At 48.1% G+C, this 15590-nt stretch overlaps 1 protein-coding gene across 2 annotated transcripts in view; it reads left to right on the top strand.

Annotated features, from left to right (window-relative positions):
* Window positions 1-15590, top strand: part of LOC124554895 (terminal uridylyltransferase 4-like) — a 182551-nt gene that overhangs the window by 56174 nt on the left and 110787 nt on the right. The window lies entirely within an intron of this gene.

Here is a 15590-nt window from a genome sequence, read left to right as displayed (position 1 = left end):
ACAGTGTGGCGTAGTCGAAAAATTTGGGGAATCACTTTCCATTTGCTCAGCCAGCGCACCTCAGCGTGGTAGGGAATAACTGGATACTCCTCTTCAAAGGAAATCAAAAATTCTTTGAACTGACGATGAGTGAGTCCATAAGAACGAATGTAGTTCACGATACGCACCACTACCTTCATCACATCTTGAAGACCGATAACTTTCGCACAAAGAGCCTCTTGGTGTGCAAAACAATGAACAGAAGGTAAATTTGGCATGTTAAGTATTTTCCGCAGTAGGCCAATAAAGCCTTTTGCTTTACCGCACATTGCTGGTGCCCCGTGTGTGTGGTTACGGAAAACAGCTTTTCCTATTCCCTCAGCTGCCATTTCAACAGCTGCTAAAAAATCCGCCCCTGTAACAGTGTCCTTCAACGAAATCATATCCAGGAGTTCTTCCGTTACATGTAGGTAGTCGTCCACGCCACGCAAAAATATTGCTACCTGAGCCGTGTCGTTAATATCCGTGGACTCATCAAGTGCAATGGAGTACGCAAGGAAGTTTTCAATTTTGGCTGCCAGTTGTTCATGCAAATTCTCAGCAATGTCGTTGATTCTCCGATTATTGTCATTCTGGAAAGTGGTATTCTGCTGTACGCGGGAGCTAATGCGGGATTCATTGTCTCTACTATGTCCAATATAATGTTTTTTATTAATGGCCCGTCCATAAATGGCCTCCCCACTCTTGCTAAACGTAGAGCAACTTTGTAACTAGCTCTGAGAGTCCTTTCGCAACACCCCTCATCTTCTTCAGCCTCAAATAGAGAAACAAAGATATGTTAGAAATAATTTATGCGAAAACGAAAACTAAGGAATCCAAACAAATGTTATTTCGTTTCACATGACCTTTAACCAAAATATACATGGTAAAGTACTTGCAACAAACCGCGTTTGTAGATACAGAATTCTCTTCTGCAAGAATTTGCAACTTCCGTAATTCTTCCTCTCTGGCACCCCCTGTTATATAACTATACTTTTCTGAATGCAATTTGCTGTAGTGCCTTTCAATAGACGATTTTCTGACACACGTAATTAGTGTACCGCAGATTAGACATTTGGCTTTATCGTCACAACGCACAAAGAAGCAGGAGAGTTCACATTCCGGTTTAAAGTGACTTTCGGCAATTTTCCCTTTTTTGGAGCAGATGGTTCCATTATTCCGGTAATTGTCTTGCGCTTACGTATTCCAATGTTGACTAAGCCGTCTGGCAGTGCACAGCGTCGGCCTCACCTAGCAAGCCGAGTTGAGGCGAAGTATGCCGAGTTGAACCGATGCACTGTGCAGGCACTCGCTTTGCACGTGTGCGGTTTTACATGTTTGTGCGGCCCTGCTTTAGGGGATAGGTTTTAACTTAATTACGTCATATAAATTGTCCCATCCATCCCAGGTAGCATGTGCCATCCATCACAGTGTTTATCCATCACAGTGTTTATGCATGAAAAAAACAATGTGAATTAAAATATAACTTACAGAATTCAGAAGATCTTGAGCATGTTTCAATGAAATGAAAGTCTTTCTTTACTATCAAAAACCAGTGCATGATTTTAGTGACAGATGGGAGAGCTTTCGTTGTAAAACAGAAATTACTTCAAAAGAACTTGCTACTGAAAACGAGCTTAATAATCATTGCAACTATGAACTGTTCATCAATAATGATGTGAAATCATTGCCAACTTGACACCCTTCAGTTTACCACCACCACCCACAGGTGTCATTTCTCTAAGATGATAGTGATAAATGAAAGGGGAAAAAAAGTTGCAGAATGTTTCTATTCTCTACACTTTATTTCAGTGACTTAGGATTTCATTGAAACTGTTCAGTCATGACTTTCACATTTTTAACTTCCACTCATAGGCTCATTCACTCATGGAATGCCTGGTATAATATGTGGTGTATCAGTATTAGAACATTGTCAAATGACTTACAATATATGGGAGTAACACACAGATATTTTGGGGGTAATTAAACTTAGATACAAGCCACACAATGAAGCAATTTGCAGCACAATGTGACCTTGCACGCATTGCATTTGGGGAGGTCCCAAATAGTGATTTTCATCAATTTCGGAATTTCCAACATCAAAAAAATCAATATGTGCATGCAAGTAACACAGCCAAATTTGTTTCATGAATTCAGCCGTACCACCTCTCTATACACACCAAATATTGTTTCAGTACTATCATTCACACATGAGATAAAAAAATATTGGAAACTTGCAAAAATGTGATAACTTGTGTAGCTGTTTGTCTATGTATAACTTCCGAACCAAACACAGAAACGCATCTCCTGCAACAGCGGTCCTGATCAGGGATTATGATCGCAGTCTGCATCCTGTCCCTCCTCGCTGAACTCCAACTGTTTCCTCTACCACCTCTCCTTCAGGCCCACTCACATACACCCCCGTAGCAGACGGCCTCAAGATGAACCAAGTCTTTTGGACTTGGTGATAGGTCAGGACGAAGCTGTGGGAGAGGAATGCACCACGGAGTAATGAAGTACTTTAAATGATCAGAGTCTCACTTTACAATACTTGTAAGCAAATCTCAATTACTGGCATTTAAAATGGGCAGTTCTCATGACATCAATGCACCTGCACTAAATTAAGTTCATATCTCAGGTACTGAAATGTGCAACCCCCATGGGGACTGAGCTAGGCCTTCCTAAAGTTACAGTTTTGGCCATTTTCTTTTCAAAAAATGTGCCACCATGTGTGACCTCCTAGCTCCTGTACTAAATCGGATACAGCCAAAAGTTTGGTGTCATTTGATAGGGAACACCTCCCCCTTCTAGGAGAAAGCAATAATGTGTTGCAATGGTTCATGGTTTGATCAAAAATAATACTATGGAGAAGGCACAATGACCTGGAGCATTGTCATGGTGTAGCACTCAACTCCTGTCTTCTCACAATGCAGGCCTTTTCTTCCGCAGTTCCATGCTGGATGGCTGTAGTGTTTCCACTGCAGAGGAGGTAGTCAACTCTTATGCTCTTCAGGATATCCATTCCTGCACTGGTGATTCTTTTCTCATCTGAAGCGACTCTTTAAGCAATTTGTGAGCTCTTGACCAGTATTACCCTTACAATCCCTTTGTCGTGGTTTTCCAGGATTCCCTGTGTGCCCATGAACAATTTGGATGGTTAGTGACCTTCATGTGGACTCTGGGTCCTGTTGGAATACTGGGGAATGAACTTGCAGATAGATTAGCCAAAGTGACTACCCGTAAGCCAACTCTTGAGATAGGTATTCCAAAAACAGATCTCTTATCAGTATTACGCCCACTGTGGGCCCGGGGCTTAGAATAGGCCTGAGGTATTCCTGCCTGTCATAAGAGGTGACTAAAGGAGTGTCACACCTTTCGGCCTTTATGTGATGGTCCCCTTTAAGGTTTGACCCCCATTTTTCAAAATTTTCCCGAAGAGCAAGCCATTGGGGACGGGCGCCTTACATGGTGCATCATGTCCATCATGCATTGAGATCTTTAGCCCACTTTCTCGTTGTGGCATTGCAGTCCTGCTCATCTTCCATCTCTTGAGCGAGGACACCTTCCTGGGTGCGTTTTCCTCCACTCACTATGAAGTGTTGTTTTCTGTGCCGTCGATGACCATGGAATTCTTTGCACCTTATATCCAGCACGGTAGCCAGTCCATTGTGGTGGGGCTGCCATGTACCCTGTTGGTTGTAGCCCCCTGACTACACAGGGATCGCTCTGCTGATGTCTGTGCCGTTAACTCTCCATGTATGCCAAGGAGTAGATGCCCATCACCCTGGGGCATTGGGACTCTCGGCAATGGCCATCCTGCCAGGTGGCCTTTGGTGAGGCTGGGTGGTGTCCGTGGAGAGGGCCCCTGGTTGGAGTGGGTGGCATCAGGGTGGATGACGCACAATGAAGCGTACCACGTCATCACTTGCTGGTGATCAAACGCCAGCAGTCTCTAAACGTTCCAAGACTCAGTACAATGCAAGGATGTATGATCCTAAATCGTTTCCCCTCCCTGGCCACACCATGGGAGGAACGCCAGGCTAAGGATGGCAGCAAACCTTATTCGCCCCGGTACCTCGTATGTATGAGAGCTGATGGGGACTCCTTTGTCTCAATGAAGCCTCAGTTTTTGTAGAGCATTTAGAGGACAAGTTTGGGGAGGTGGAGGGCTTATCCAAAACGCAGTCAGGGCCATTCTTGATAAAAACTGCATCCTCTGCCCAGTCATGGTCATTAATCGCTTGTGACAAGCTGGAGGATGTTTCCATTACCATCATGCCTCATAAGAGCTTAAATATGGTCCAGGGTATTATATTCCACAGGGACCTTGTTCTGCAGTCTGACAACTGCATGCCAACTTAGAGCGACGAGGAGTTCATTTCGTCCGGAATGTCCATCGGGGTCCGAGGGATAATCAGGTTGCCACCGGTGCCTTCGAGGGTGACTCATTACCCGAGAAGGTCCAGGTGATGGTCTACCGCTGTGATGTGAAGCCATATATCCCTTCCCCAATTCGATGCTTTAAGTGCTGGAGGTTCAGCTGTATGTCTTCCCACTGTACTTCCCCCCCTGCGGGTCCGGGGATTAGAATAGGCCCGAGGTATTCCTGCCTGTCGTAAGAGGCGACTAAAAGGAGTCCCTCCCCCTCAAGGGGGTAGTTAGCGCCTGCGTCCGGAGACGGACGGTTCCACGACCTCTATTTGCGGTCATTTTGCTTTTTCACTTCTCGTTTCTTCCTTCCTTTGGTTGGTTCCTTTCTTTGCTCTTCTCCACCTCACTGTCTTCCTTAATCTTTCTCTTGTCTTCTTCTCCTTGCCTTCTCATTGCCTTCTTCTCCTTGCCTTCTCATTGCCTTCTTCTCCTTGCCTTCTCATTGCCTTCTTCTCCTTGCCTTCTCATTGCCTTCTTCTCATTGCCTTCTTCTCCTTGCCTTCTCTGGTCTCCGCCTCGGCGTTTGATACAGTCTGTCCTCTCTCTCCCTCTCTCTCTCTTCTTTTTCCTCTTCTTCCTTCCTCCCTGTGCGCGCCTGAAGGCCGAGCCACGCGTTCGCACGCGTAGCCGGTGACGGGGTAACGCGTAATTCCCCGCCCTGGGTAGACATGTAAGGCACGCACGTACCCCCTGGTAAAGGCCAGGCCCAGGGAGGGGTGATTGCCTGAGCTGATACCTTCTGACTATGCCGATTGGTCCCTCCGTCTGTTTCTCGGGAGGTGTGACCTGAGGTGTAAACATTCACCTAAGGCGGGAGTGCCCTCTGAGAGGGTCTCCACTAGGAAGGAGCGCGCCATCGGAGACGCTGGCAATCATGGGGGATTCCTCCGCAATGGATTTCACTCCATCTCTCTCGACTTCTGCCCAAAAACGGAAACTTGACCAGCCACCAGTGACAAAAGTACTACGGCCTGCCCCACAGTTCCTCGTCGTTCCTCGATCTGAGGACGGAAAGGATTTTTCCTCTGCCAACCCTTTCGTTATCCAGAAGGGCGTAGATGCCATAGCCGGATCTGTCAAATCTTGTACCAGGTTGCGTAACAGTACCTTATTACTAGAAACTGAGAGTGCCTTTCAGGCACAAAAACTGCTTCGGGCCACACTCCTGTACACGTTCCCTGTCCGGGTGGGGCTCACCGAACTTTGAATTCGTCTCGTGGTGTGGTCTATACTAGATCCCTCGACGGATTGACTGACGAGGAGATTAATCTTTCCTCGCTGAGCAGGGCGTGACGGCTGTCCATAGGGTCATGAAAACGGTCAACAATGACCTTGTACCGACCCGGACACTTTTCTTGACCTTTGATAGTGTTAAGCTGCCATCGCGCATCAAGGCGGGCTACGAGGTTATTTCTGTTCGCCCCTTTGTCCCGACACCTACGCGCTACTACCAGTGTCAGCGTTTCAATCACACTCGACAGTCTTGTTCCCCAGTTATCGACCCATCTCGCTTACCAGCTGTGTCTGTAAAGTGATGGAGCGAATGGTTAACTCTCAATTGGTTTGGCTGCTTGAGTCTCGACGCCTACTTACCAATGTACAATGTGGATTTCGTAGGCGCCGCTCTGCTGTTGACCATCTGGTTACCATCTCGACCTTCATTATGAATAACTTCTTGCGGAAGCGCCCGACCGCGGCTGTGTTCTTTGATTTGGAGAAGGCTTACGACACCTGTTGGAGGGCGGGCATTCTCCGCACCATGCATACATGGGGCCTTCGCGGTCGCCTCCCTCTTTTTATTCGTTCTTTTTTAATGGATCAACAGTTTAGGGTACGTGTGGGTTCTGTCGTGTCAGACACCTTTCGCCAGGAGAATGGGGTGCCACAGGGCTCAGTTTTGAGCATCGCTCTCTTCGCCATCGCGATCAATCCAATAATGGATTGCCTCCCAGCTGATGTATCAGGCTCCCTTTTCGTGGACGATTTTACCATCTATTGCAGCGCGCAGTGTACACGTGTCCTGGAGTGCTGTCTTCAGCGTTCTCTTGACCGTCTTTACTCCTGGAGTGTCGCCAATGGCTTCCGTTTTTCTGCCGAGAAGACGGTCTGGATTAACTTCTGGGGCTACAAAGAGTTTCTCCCATCGTCCTTACGACTCGGTCCCGTTGCTCTCCCAATCGTGGAGACAACAAAATTTTTAGGTCTTACATTTGACAGGAAACTTAGCTGGTCTCCACATGTGTCATATTTGGCTGCCCGTTGTACCCGTTCTTTAAATGTCCTCCGCGTTCTCAGTGGTATGTCGTGGGGAGCGGATCGAACCGTCCTGCTTCGTTTATATCGGTCGATCGTCCGCTCCAAGCTGGATTATGGGAGCTTCGTATACTCCTCTGCACGGCCATCCATCTTACGCCGCCTCAACTCCATACAACATCGAGGTTTACGACTTGCGATTGGAGCGTTTTATACTAGTCCCGTAGAGAGTCTTCATGCTGACGCTGGCGAATTGCCACTCACCTACCGGCGCGATACACTGCTTTGTCGGTATGCGTGTCGGCTACTGTCAATGCCCGACCACCCGTCTTATCGTTCCTGTTTTGACGACTCTCTCGACCGTCAATACGGGTTGTGTGTCTCTGCCCTGCTACCCCCTGGAGTTCGCTTTCGTCGCCTCCTTCAACACCTTAATTTTTCACTCCCTGCAACCTTTCGAGTGGGCGAGAGCCACACGCCACCTTGGCTCCAGGCTCAGGTTCGCGTTCACCTTGACCTGAGCTCGCTCCCAAAAGAGGTTACCCCCGGTTCGGTCTACCACTCCCGTTTTGTCGAACTTCGTTCAAAGTTCATCAATATGACCTTCATTTATACAGATGGTTCAAAGACCAATGACGGGGTCGGGTGTTCTTTTATTGTCAGGGCACAAAGTTTCAAATACCGGCTCCATGGCCATTGTTCGGTCTTCACAGCTGAGCTCTTTGCCCTCTACCAGGCTGTTCTTTACGTCTGCCGCCACAGACATTCTGCTTATGTCATCTGCTCCGATTCCCTGAGCGCCATCCAGAGCCTCAGTGATCCGTATCCGGTTCACCCTTTCGTGCACCGGATCCAACGCTCTCTTCAGCAGCTGGTGGACGTCGGTTCTCCGGTTAGCTTTATGTGGGTCCCTGGCCATGTCGGTATCCCTGGGAACGAAGCTGCAGATGCCGCGGCCAAGGCTGCGGTCCTCCAGCCTCGGACAGCTTCTTGTTGTGTCCCTTCGTCGGATTGTAGCAGGGTAATTTGTCGGTGCATTTTATCGCTGTGGCATGCCGATTGGGCTGCACTTACAGACAACAAGCTTCGGGCCTTGAAACCTCTTCCCGTGGCTTGGACGTCCTCCTCCCGCCCTTCTCGGCGGGAGGAGGTCGTTTTGGCCCGGTTGCGCATTGGACACTGCCGGTTCAGCCATTGCCATCTGCTGACAGCTGCGCCGGCGCCGTTCTGCCCATGTGGGCAATTGCTGACGGTCCGCCACATTTTAATGTCCTGTCCGGATTTTAACACACTGCGTCTAGATCTTAACCTGCCATGTACTCTAGATGCCATTTTAGCGGATGACCCACGAGCAGCTGCTCGCGTTCTTCGTTTTATCAATTTGACAAACCTCTCTAAGGACATTTGATGATGCTGTTTTTTAATCCTATGCCTGTCAGTCTGTCTTTTATCGTAAAACCACTGTACTTCCAGCATCACATGTCAAGATTGTGGATGTCTATCCCATTCCAATACTCCGTGTGCCTTGCCTCCCATCTGTGTCAACTGCATAGACCATCATTCCTCTTTCTCCCTGGTCTGCAGGATTTTACAGCAAGAAAGGAAAATCATGGAATACAAGACCCTGGACTGACTGACCTATACTGAGGCCAAGAGGAAATTTGAGTGCCTACATCCTGTAGCTATGACGTCCTCTTATGCCGCCACTACGAGGACAGTTGTAGCCCCATCAGTCCTTCGAATTCCTGTTGTCTCTCAGAGCTGCAAGACTACACCTGCCACCTTGATGCTGAGGGGCACTTCCCTCTCTGTTGCTCCTGCACCACCTACCTCAGGAGCACTGTCCCCCAACCATCGGGGTCACCAGTCCCTACTTCTCAGCCAGAGAAGCGTAAGACTTCTTCAGCTCCTCTCGCTGGGAGGGGGTCCCTTGGGTCACTCCCTTCCCATGTTTCTGCTAGCGAGAAACATGACACCTGCCAGTGGCTGAAGTGCCCAATAGCAGCTGGTCGTAGGGCTTCACAATCATCCTCGGTCCCGCAGAGTGAATCAGTGAAGCCCTCCCAGCCAGAGAAACCCAAGGATCAGTGAGAGAAATCCAGAAAGAAGACCCCCAAGACCAAGGGAACTGAAGTGGCACCCACACCACCACTGCCTACAAGCTCTGCGTCTGAGGATGAGGTGAAGATTCTAGCGTCCGCAGAGGACCTAGATCTGCCAGATCATCAGACACGATGGATATAGCCTGTTCAGTAAATAAATCGGTGACGGCAGGTGATCCTGAGGCGTAGACTGCCTCATTGAGTGTTTCGTGCCTTCCCAGTCTCACAGTGTCATCCTCCAGTGGAATTGTGGCGGTTTTTTCTACCTCTTGGCTGAACTACGGCAACTGTTAAGCTTTACACCTGCTTTCTCATTGCCCTCCAGGAAACCTGTTTCCTGGCAATGTGGATCCCTGCCCTTCGTGACTACAGGGGATATTACAAGAACCATAATGAATATAATAGGGTGTCAGGTGGAGTTTGTGTTTATGTCCTGAACTCAGTATGTAGTGAACCTCTGACCCTTCAAACTCCTCTTGAAGCTGTGACGCCAGCCGGAGTGGCCGAGCAGTTCTAGGCTCTACAGTCTGGAACCGCGCAACCGCTACGGTCGCAGGTTCGAATCCTGCCTCCCGCATGGATGTGTGTGATGTCCTTAGGTTGGTTAGGTTTAAGTAGTTCTAGGGGACTGATGACCGGAGATGTTAAGTCCCATAGCGCTCAGAGCCATTTGAACCATTTGAAGCTGTAACTGTCAGGGTACGGACAACGCAGGAAATAACTGTCTCCAACATATATCTCCCTCCAGATGATGCGGTACCCCTGAACATATCAGCTGCACTGATTGACCACCTCCCTAAACCTTTCCTACTTTTGGTAGATTTTAACGCCAATAACCCATTGTGGGGTAGCACAATGCTTACTGGACGTGGCAGAAATGTCGAAAATTTACTGTCCCAACTCGACCTCTGCCTCTTAAATACTGGGGCTGCCACACATTTCAGTGTGGCTCATGGTAGTTACTTGACCATTGATTTATCAATTTGCAGCCCAGGACTTCGCTCATCTATCCACTGGAGAGCACATGATGACCTGCGTGGTAGTGACCACTTCTCTATGTTCCTGTCACTCCCCCAGCGTCATGCCCACAGACGCCTACCCAGATGGGCTTTAAACAAGGCAGACTGGGTAGCTTTCACCTCTGCTGTCACCGTTGAATCTCCCCCACATGGTGCCATCGATGTTGTGATTGAGCGGGTAACTACAACGATAATTTTTGCATATGAAGATAGTAACTGTTCTCAAAAGAATAGATACCATTGATGACCATGCAGTATCTCTAGAATAAATGATGATTAATTGGAACCCTCAGCTGCTGACAGGTGTTGTTGATATACCTCAATGGGGGCAGCTGAAAATTTGTGCCCCTACTGGGACTCGAACCCGGGATCTACTGCTTACATGGCAGACACACTATCTGAGCCACCGAGGACGCAGATGAATAGCGCGACTGCAGGGACTTACCTCTTGCACGCTTACCGTGAGACCCACATTCCCAACTGTCCAAAATCTACACTTGTAATATTCTTAATATTTGCCCATCCACTCATTACTCGTGCCAACTGAGGTGACGATTCCCATAAGAGTTCGGGCAACCTGTGCGCATTTGCACAGACGAAGGTCAGTGGCTGGGTAGCCTTTAACTATATATGAAGATAGTAATGTTCTCGAAAGAATAGATACCATTGATGACTGTGCAGCTTCTCTAGAATAAATGCTAATTAATTGAAACCTTCAGCTGCTGACAGGTGTTGTTGATATACCTCAATGGGTATGCTTATAAAATGACAGAGACAAGTGTGTTGGAGAGGTACGTGTCGACAATTGGATGCCATACGTCACCTTCCCAAGTCTGGATGAAGATCAGATGTCTTTTAGGGGACCAGACCCCAACAGGTGTCCCTGGCATTAACATCAATGGCGTGCTATCTACCGACGCAAACACAATTGCCGAGCACTGTGCTGAGCACTATTCTCGAGCCTCTGCGTTGGAGAACTACCCCCCAGCCTTTCGCATCCTCAAACGGCAGATGGAAAGGAAAGTCCTCTCGGTCACTACACGCCACAGTGAATCCTATAACGCCCCATTTACAGGGTGGGAACTCCTTAGCACCCTTGCACATTGCCCCAACACAGCTCCTGGGACAGATCGTATCCACAGTCAGATGATCAAACATCTCTCGTCCGACTACAAGCGACATCTCCTCGTCATCTTTAACCGGATCTGGTGTGATGGTGTCTTTCCATCGCATTGGCAGGAGAGCACCATCATTCCGGTGCTCAAACCCAGTAAAAATCCGCTTGATGTGGATAGCTACCGGCCCATCAGCCTCACCAACGTTCTCTGTAAGCTGCTGGAACATATGGTGTGTCAGCACTTGGATTGGGTCCTGGAGTCTTGTGACCTACTGGCTCCATGTCAGGGTGGCTTCTGCTAGGGTCGCTCTACCGTAGATAATCTTGTGTCTCTCAAGTCTGTCACCCGAACAGCCTTTTCCAGATGTCAACACCTGGTTGCCATCTTTTTTTACTTAACATGCTCCCGATTTTTATCGAAAACTTCCTGTCGCTCCGCACTTTCCGTGTCCAAGTTGGTGCCTCCCATAATTCCCTCCATATTCAGGAGAATGGCGTTCCGCAGGGTGCCGTATTGAGTGTATCTCTATTTTTAGTGGCTATTAATGGCCTAGCAGCAGGTGTAGGGCCGTCGGTCTCCCCGTCTCTGTATGCAGATGACATCTGCATTTCGTATTGGTCCTCCAGTACTGGTGTTGCTGAGCGGCACCTACAGGGAGCCATTCACAAGGCGCAGTCATGGGCTCTAGCCCACGGCCACCAGTTTTCAGCCACGAAGTCGTGTGTCATGCACTTCTGTTGGTGTCATACCGTTCATCCGGTAGCTGAAATTTATCTTAATGATGATCCACTCACTGTAGTGGAGATGCATCGATTCTTAGGACTGGTTTTTGACGCCCAGTTGACTTGGCTACCTCACATTTGTCAGCTTAAGTGGGAGTGTTGGCCTCACCTCAGTGCTCTCCGCTGCCTGAGCAACACCAACTGGGGTGCAGATCGCTCTACACTGCAACAGCTCTACAGAGCCCTTGTTCAAGCCCACCTTGACTATGGGAGCCTGGTTTACGGTTCGGCAGCATCCTTAGTGTTGGGTTTACTCGATGCAGTGCATCACGCTGGCATTCACCTAGCGACGGGAGCTTGTAGAATGAGTCTGGTGACCAGTGTCCTGGTGGAGGCCGGAGTCCCTGCATTGAGGATCCGATGTGCACAACCACTCGCCAGTTATGTTGCACACATTCGTAGTTCTCCTGAGCATCCGAATTACCATCTCCTTTTCCCACCTGCAGCTGTTCATCTCCCACATTGGCAGCCCAGGTCAGGGCTCATGATTGCGGTTCGCGTGCGATCCTCTCTCTCCAAACAGGAGTCCTTCTCTTTACCACCTCTACTTGAGGTTGATTCACGTACACCTCCATGGTGTACACCTTGGACAAAGCTTCGTCTGGACCTTTTGCATGGCCCTAAGGACTCTGTTAACCCCGCCGCTCTCTGGTGTCACTTCCTCTTGATTCTTGACGTGTTATGGGGCTCTGAAGTTGTTTACACCGATGGCTCGATGGCTACACCAACGGCTTGATGGTTGATGGTTATGTTGGCTTCACCTATGTCCACAGAGGCCATATTGAACAGCATTCCTTGCCCGCTTGCAGTAGTGTATTCGCTACAGAGCTTGTGGCCATATCTCGTGCACTTCAGTACATCCGTTCCTGTTCTGGTGAGTCATTTCTTCTCTGTTCTGACTCCCTGGGCAGCTTACAGGCTATCGACCAGTGCTATCCTTTCCATCCTTTGGTAGCGCACATACAGGAGTCCATCTCTGCACTGGAATGGTCCAGTCATTCAGTGGTGTTTGTGTAAACCCCAGGACATGTCGGGATCCCAGGCAATTAACTTGCTGACAGGCTGCGCGGAAACCACTCCTGGTGATGGGTATCTCTGAAACTGACCTGCATTCTGTCATAGGCTGCAAGGTTTTTCGGCTTTGGGAGGAGGAATGGCATAACAGTATGCACAACAAACTGCGTGTCATTAAGGAGACAGCGAATGTGTTGAAGTCTTCCCTGCGGGCTTCTCACAGGGATTCGGTTGTCCATTGTCGGCTCCGCATTGGCCATACGTGGTTCACACATGGTTACCTCCTTTGTTGCAAGACCCACCTCAGTGTCGCTGTGGCTCCCAAATAACAGTTGTCCACCTCTTGCTGGACTGCCCACTTTTAACCACTCTCCGGCAGACTTTTAACTTTCCCAGCACCCTGCCTTCGGTGCTGGGCAGCAATGCCTCAACAGCAGCTTTAGTTTTATGTTTTATTCGTGAGGGTGGGTTTTATCATTTGATCTGAGTTTTAGTGCATGTCCTTTGTCCCTCTGTGTCCTCCGCCCTAGTTTCTCCTTTTTTTATTCTCATGGTCAACCAGCCATGGTAATCTGCCTACTTGTTTTTAATCTCTTCTCCTTGTTTCTTGCATGTCTCTGTGGTTTTTTTTGTCCTGTTTTGTCCATTGTTGTGTTTGTTGTCCTCCTGTCGTTCTTCTGATTCTTCCTTTCTCCTGTTAGTGTGCCACACATCTTCGTTTTCTTCTTTCCCTTTGGTAATTGTTCGACTGGGAACAAGAGACTGATGACCTCGCAGTTTGTTCCCATTCCACTCCTTTTAAACCAACCAACCATCAAGTTTTAGGGATCAGGAATATGGAATGGCTGCATGTCTGTTCTGCTATTCTTTTCCCCTCCCTTGGGTACCGAGTTTTGTGCCTTCTTTGGGAAACTGAAGTTCTGGTAAAACTTTGTATGGATTCATCCTGTCCATCCAACTCTCTTTCCCTGTTCGTCCTTTTCTCGCTCTTGCTCTGCTTTAGCATTTGAGGTCTCCCTTCATCTACACTGACGGTTCCAAGACAGACCATGGCTTCTTGACCAGTGCAGAGCTCTGTGCCCTTTATCAGGCCACCCAGTACATCCGGTGACACAGGCTTCTAAATTGTCATCTACTCAGATGAACAAATTCACCTGATCTAAATCCTATGGAACTGATCTGGGTCACTATCAGGCACCTTCACCACATATGCAAATCAACGGGATGTTATTTACGTGAATTATGTGATCTGTGTGTAAACATCTGTGGCCACATATCTCCAAAAACCTATCAACAAACTGTCGCTTCCCTGATATGCCGAATCAGTGATGTATTTTGTTCCAAACACGGACAGACAAGCTATTAAGTAGGTGGTCATAATGTTTTGGCTGATCAGTGTATACTTGGTGGGTTAAAGTCACCTCTGACTGATATTGCAAAATCTGAGCATTTCAAACTGTTGACTCTAGATGTTCTGTCAATGACTCTAGAACTGTCACAGCGAAACATCCAACAATTAACCTGATTTCACCTAGACCAGTTGTACATGACCAGATAATTTCACTGTCACACTCAAATTTGACCTCAGTTGAGACAATATTTTTGTCAAGTTCAGCGAATAAACCCCTTCCTATGGCATCTAATCTGTTGTCTTGTTATATGTTCTGTGAGTTGCTAAATATCTCGGAGCTTTCTACTTCAGGTATCAGTCAGCTGTCAGTTCAGAGAATATTACGAGCTCGAGAAGTTTCCTTTAGGGCAGTCATTTCGGGAACTTTGTTATGAGCACTTCAATAACTTATTGATAAAGTTTTGACAATTGTAGTGTCATTACTGTAAATATGGTCTGATTTCGCTGTCAGCAACTTGTCTGGTGAGTGTTTGTCAGAGAATGCCAGTGTACTGCCTAGCCTAAAAATCCCCCTTGTTGACTCCACAAGTACTCTGCTTCCTTCATTTAGTGCGCCGCTGACCTATCAAGGGGAGTCCAAGCATTCCACACTCAGCAATGCAGATCCAGAAATCTGCAGCCGAGACCATCACAGAGTTGACGAAGCTTTTGGTTGAGACCCTCCACACAGCTCCAAACCAAAGGACCCTGATTGACTGTGGAAACAATGCTGCAACTTGAGAGCTCCGCTTGCACCCTGCATGAGGCCAGCAGTCTTCACCACATCTGCTAGCCACCTGTATGAGCTGAGGATTGGCTCAGATCCCAAGCGACAGAGGTCGTTGGTGCTGACGTGAGCCTCAACTTGCAGATGACTGCACCCTGTACGCTTGATACTGCATGCAAGGCCTCCTCCACATCTTGGATGAGGCTCCCCAAGCAGACATAGTGAGAGCACATTGCCTTTCTTTCCTGAATGCTGTCTGCCTAAGGGGCTACATAACACACCTAATATTGACCTCTGATTAACTAGTAAATCCCTGCCTCGTGTGTCTGCTGGAACCCTGCTAAAGGATTGACCACCTGTCCACTCACAGGGTGACTGGGCAAGGTCACACGGCCAGCCTCTACATTGGCCTCAAGTGACATGAACACATTACAACCCGTCATCCTGTGGGGGTGGATACACCGTGTTGGGTACGCAATATCAAGAGCTTAGATGGCAAGCTAGTACTAAACAAAGGAAGGAGAGCTGAAATGTGGAAGGAATGTATAGGTGTATGAGGGAAGCAAAGTTGAGGACAGTATTTACGGAGAAAGAAGGTGAAGTAGGTGAAGGTAAGATGTGATATATTTTACTGTGAGATGAATTTGACAAACTATTGGAAGATCTAAGTGGAAACAAGAGATCTTGAGTAGACTGGTATTCCTTCAGAATATTTGAGGTCATTGTGAGAGCCCGT

The sequence above is a fragment of the Schistocerca americana genome, chromosome X, assembly GCF_021461395.2.
Source record: "Schistocerca americana isolate TAMUIC-IGC-003095 chromosome X, iqSchAmer2.1, whole genome shotgun sequence".
NCBI lineage: Eukaryota > Metazoa > Arthropoda > Insecta > Orthoptera > Acrididae > Schistocerca > Schistocerca americana.
This window is presented reverse-complemented; position numbering and strand designations above follow the sequence as displayed.